The following is a 6,000-nucleotide window of genomic DNA, read 5'->3' as shown; positions in this document are numbered from 1 at the left end:
CTTTGAAAGAATAACAAGGTTGTTAGTTACAAAGGTTACATTGATTAATATCCCTTCCCCCGTCATTGATAAGTAAGTAAATCTTGGTAATGGAACATGTTTTGCTCAAAGAATTGATCGGAGCCTATGGACGTGATGACGAAGATCGGTCTGGAATCAAAAAAAATGGAAATTAGACCACGGCGGGCGCGATCGGCGCCGACGCTTCACAGTTATCATGACTTGAGGAACGGATGCAAAAAAAAGGAACGGGAAAGCTCGAGGAACGTGTCGCGAACTGAAACTATGGAAAATCTGTTTCACTGTTGGAGATGGTGATATTATATGTGGGCGGTTTGCTTTTAACCCACATCCTGCGTGTGAACGGACTGGAAGTGACTCAGACCGGAGGGACACATGCCATACCTTGAGATAAAAACACCCCACCACATTTTAAATTCAGCTGCACGTGGCGAATTTTGCAACAGACGCCGCATCTTGTCATTTTACTTTTTTGTTATTATTTTTTAATTATTTTAGTATTTGTTTTTATTTCTATTCATTATTATTATTATTTTTTTAAATTTTGGTTTATTTTACTTTTTTATTTTTATTTTTCAATTATTTTAGTATTTTTTTATTTATTATCATTATTATTTTTAATTTTACTTCATTTTACTTTTTTATTTTTTATTTTTAAATTATTTTAGTTTATTTATTTATTATCGTTATTATTTTTAATTTTACTTTATTTTACTTTTTATTTATTTTTTTTATTTATTATTGTTATTATTATTATTATCATTATTATTTTTAATTTTACTTTATTTTACTTTTTTATTTTTTAATTATTTTCGTATTTTTTTATTTTTATCTATCATTATTTTTTTTTTATTTGACTTTGTTTTATTTTTATCTTTTTAATTATTTTAGTATTATGATTTTTTTTATTTATTTATTATTATTATTTTTCTAAATTTTACTTTATTTTACTGGCATCTCACCGGCATTCAGGTAAGATGCCATCCTGATCCATCTAATCTTCCCCCTCCGCACCTCGCTGCTGCCTATCTGTAACCGAGGCAGACACCAACGGAGAGCCAGATGGTGCACGTTGCACTTGTTTGGCTGACGTGCAACTGTTATTTATACGCCACAGAGACAGCAAGAAGCCCGACGCCTCCCCATCCCTCACTGCACAACCCCCCGTGATGAAAGGCTTCGGAGTCGGAGAGGAGAGGAGACGAGGGAGCGAGCCGGAGACGAAAACAAATGCCCCTATTAGATCATCACCTCAGGTCGGGTGCGAGAACTTTCTGCCGTCTTCATGTGCGGGCATAGCCGGTGTGGTCCTCCAGCCCCCCTGCTGTCGCTCATAAAAAAACAGAGGTTTGATATCTCAATCCACGGAGTATTAGCCCAGGAAAGAGGCCATGGATCATTGTAACGCCATCTCGTGTACAGGAAGCTTCCAATGGCGGATCGATGAAACATGTCCGCGAGCGACCGATGACACCGACCAGGACTCTCAACCCCCCGCCCAGCGCTTTTTTTTTTTTTTTTTTTTTTTTTATTTTCCACACACACCCATACCCCACCCTCGCCAGCTCAATAAACCCTGCGAAAAAGCAATATCTCTCTTGAAGCCGGAGGAATATGATTAAAGAGTTTTCGCCGCGGTTATCGTCCCATGAGCTGTTAACAGTGAGCAAAATGAAGCAAAGTGAATTACCTCCAGCTGTCACCGTGTCGCCCGCAGACCCTCGAGTCGAGGGCCGTGATGTTTAAAGTATCGGCGCGGCTTCTAATGACGGATTGAGGCGCGTTATTGGGGTTTCGAAAATGGGACCTTGTTACCGTGGGTAAAAGTTTCTGATGTTTCTCTTTCTTCACTGGACTAAATACGCGATCTATGGAACAGCGAAGAGTCTGAGCAGAATATTAGAGACGGATAAATAAGAACTACAGCGCAGAAAACATACAAAAAAAAAAAAAAAAACAGCACAGTCGGGGATTCGGTCGATGTTTTGAACCGGTGGTTAGCGCTTTCGACTCAGAGGAGTCCAAGTGTCCAAATTTTGGAGTCCAAGAGTCCAAATTTGGACACTTGGTCAATTTGCCCAAAGGCAATTTGGGCAATTTGGGCAATTTTGGCAATGGAACTTGACCTATCAGGGTACGATGGTGAGGTTCTTCCACCTCAAAAAAAAAGGTCTCCGCTTTATTTCTGACCTTTCTCAGGTGGGGTTCACATGTTTCCCCCTTCAACCGACGCTTTATCGAAGAGTCCAAGCGCTCCAGATGTGCGAATGTATGTTTGTCTCTACATGTTGTCCTGTGATCGACCGGCGATCGGTCGAGTTTGTTCCCCGCCTCTCACCCAATGACCGCGGGACATCGGCTCCAACCACCCTAACCCCGAGGGTACGATACATCGATACTTGATAAATCAGATTCCGGCTTTAACCAATCATAGCAAAGCAAGATGCGACAAACAGCAACACGATGGAACAGTAGTTCAAAGGTGCGGTTGGTGAGAATTTAAAAAAAGCTAACAGATGACACGGTGTTACCAAATGCTGTTGGAAGTCTGGCAAATTGTATTTCTCCTCGGCGAAAGCTTTCGATGTGTTTTTTTTTTTTTTTTTCGGTTCATCATTTACAAAGTAATTCGTCCAGTCATCCCGTCCTTTGTGGCGACAGCTGCGGCCCTTTTGTGTTCATTAATGCGTCTGGGATTGAAATGTCGGCGAGACGCGACATGAACCCGACCGCGCGTGAGATAACTGGTTGTGTTACCCTGGATATTTACAAATATTCTTCTGAGAATTTTTTCCGATTTTGGTTCATTTCTGATGATTTAATATCTCTTGTGAACTTAACGAAGCCGCGTTTCTGTCGAGGGTCGTGTCGTGTATTCTTTGCTCGAACGGGCTCTTTCAAAATGTTGTGTGTAAAATCAAAGCAAACCACACCCCCGAGCCACTCGAGTGTGAAAAGCAATCAGCCGACGCTCGCCTCATTTACACCTGCATTCCAAACTCGAATTTGGATTTGGTTTTTCCCCATTGAGATGCTGCGCCGATCAAGTTGACACCCGGCCTCAAGCGCGCTTGCCATCACCTCTGATTCACGTCCCGTTTATTTTATTTTTATTTTTTTGACGTCCCAAGGTGCTTATCAAATGGGTTTGTTGTCATTCTTTTGTATACACTGTGCAAAAACATAAAGGGAATACTAAAATAACACATCCTAGAGCTGAATGAATGAAATATCCTTATGAAATACTTTGTTCTTGACATAGTTGAATGTGCTGACAACAAAATCACACCAAAATGATAGATGGAAATAACATTTATGAACCCATGGAAGTCTGGATTTGGGGTCAGACTCAAAATGAAAGTGGAAAAACACATGAAATGTCAATAAAACAAGACAAAACGAATCAGTGGACCGTTTGATTTCACACAAGCGTGATTATCTTGGAGGTGCATTGTGTTGTTTAAGTGTTCGAGTTTTTTTGACCGGTATATATATATATGTACAATGTATATCTATGTATATTTTAACCCCAAAAAATATATATGCGTATTTTGTCTATATATATATATATATATATTTACACACACACAATATATATATGTATATATATGTATATTTTAACCAAAAAAAACTATATATACATATATGTGTGTGTGTGTGTGTGTTCTCGTACATATATACATATATACATTGTATATATACATATACACACACACACACACACACACACATATATATATATATATATATATATATATATATATACAATGTATATATGTATATTTTAACCAAAAAAACTATATATATATATATATATCTTGTATATATATGTATATATATACAATGTATATATATCTGTATATATATGTATATCTTAACCAAAAAAAAAAAAATAGTATATATAAATATATTTACTCACACAGCGGTGAATATCGCAATGTTCAGCTAATTTTAGCGTCCTTGTGCTGGTTATGTTCATAATGCTCACCCGTTTTTTTTTTGTTTTTTTAGTTGTTTTATTTCCTGTAAAACGATTATTTCTCCCTGCTCCCTTCATTTTTTTTTTGAGCGGTATATTTCTGATCCTTATATTTTTGGTTAGTTTAACACTGCCCGCTCGTGCAGAGGGAGGTGGAAACGTCTTTTCGATGTCTCACGCATGCCTGAAGCATGTTTAGCGGATAAGAGAGCAATGCGGGTTTACAGAAATCAAACACGTTGTTAATCCCGTCCCTTTTCGCTACTCTCGCTATTTCCAGGGTCCACTCGGGGGGAGTTAAACACCGCTGTTAAACAATATTCAGTTTGTCCCACTCTTAAACAGCCTGAGATAAGGCCGCGACTCACCCGCCGAATGAAATATCAACAGCTCGCCAAGTGCTAATCACTGGAAGCAGAGACGCCATGAGATGAGAGGCGACTCCGACAAGAAGAAACCAAACGGGAAAGAGGAAATGAGCTGGCAGACTACGAGTACGAGCCGGCTGTCCCGTCCCGTCCCGTCAGTTTTCCCGGTTTGATTGACCAACCGGTCGCACACCTGCTCAGATTTTTTTCCGCTTTGCGTTGACCCGTTCGACAACCGTTAGCGTTCAAATCAACACCCATTCCAGGACCCCGTTGCGAGTGCGTGTTGGTAAATGAAGGCGAATAAATGAGGACAGGGACCCATTTTACACCAGACGGACGATTAAAGGTGCCTTGGAATTCCCTTAGTGAGAACATTCATCTCCTATTTTATGTCCATTAATCAGGAGCAATCATCTAGACTGACACAATGAGTGCTTATGCCAAAAAAAAAAAAAAAAAAAAGATCACGCCGGTTTGATATTTTGGCAGCCTCTTATATCCAGCACTCATTTAACTGTCTCATTTAAATGTGCACGTTGATCTTCTTGAAGAATGTTGCTTGTATTTTTTTTTTTTTAATCTTCAGCATCAACGATCAAGGTGACTTTAAGCATCTGAAACCTTCATTTATCAATATTCATACATCAGGGAGAAAGTGAGAGCTGTGTAATGAGGAAGCCCGTCAACAGAAAACCACCGTGAACCGCCACTTGACTCATACTCTTTACTTTTTATGTTTTGTTTTTTTTAATCAACGTAGCCACATAGCTTACAAACAAAGATAAAAAATAATCACCGAACATCACAAATATTACATCCGGTCATTGATGCAAACCAATTACACCCGGAAGAAGCGGACCGACCTGAAGTTGTAGTTCTTTGTCTTCTTTCCATGTTTATATTGAACTTTGGTTCAATCAAATTATAGCGACGAGCTAATAAGACCAACGCGTTTGGAGTTTGTTACCGTTTCCCCCCAAAAACGTAGAACCCAAGCTTCATAAAACCCACAGCAACCTGCTTTATTGTTTTATTTTGCTTCGTTTTTAATGCTCGGTTATTCGACAGCGATGTCTAAGGCTCTTGTTGCCTCGGTAACCCAATATGGACGGGAAATATCAAGCAGTGGCTTCGCTTCTAGTGGCGTTTACATGAAGCGTGTCGCTAAAAGTCAACCTTATTTTAACAACTTGTCATCATTACAGCTGATAACTAGATGGTTGGGGATAAACGCTTTCTTTTTCTCAGTGCAAACAAAAATAGAAGAAAAATAATCTGTGCATCTGCGCTTTTACAACCTCGCTACTTCACCCCGTTCACATGTCATGCTCCGAACTCTGCTGTCTTTTTTTATCCTCGTCGGTCTCAGCCCGCATACATCCTGCCTATTTTTGTTTATTTTTTTTTTTATTATTTATTTTATTTGCCGTGCAAAACGCTGAACCCCTAAATGCTCCCCTGACGCTGGTGGACGGCAGCCGACTGCTCATGGTTCATCCGTAATGTGATGGATTGATTGCAAATTATAATAATTATTATTATCGTTACTCTAATTATATTGTCGTTTATAGTGTATTTTTCACCATTACTGTTTTTTACGGGTCACATCCGGCCTGTTTTGCCAAACTA

This window comes from Fistularia commersonii, chromosome 2 (genome assembly GCF_037954325.1).
Source record: "Fistularia commersonii isolate RoL2024-O1a breed Wild chromosome 2, RoL_Fcom_v1.0, whole genome shotgun sequence".
Taxonomy (NCBI): Eukaryota; Metazoa; Chordata; class Actinopteri; order Syngnathiformes; family Fistulariidae; genus Fistularia; species Fistularia commersonii.
The sequence above is the reverse complement of the archived record's forward strand: the minus strand, read 5'-3'. Positions refer to the sequence as shown.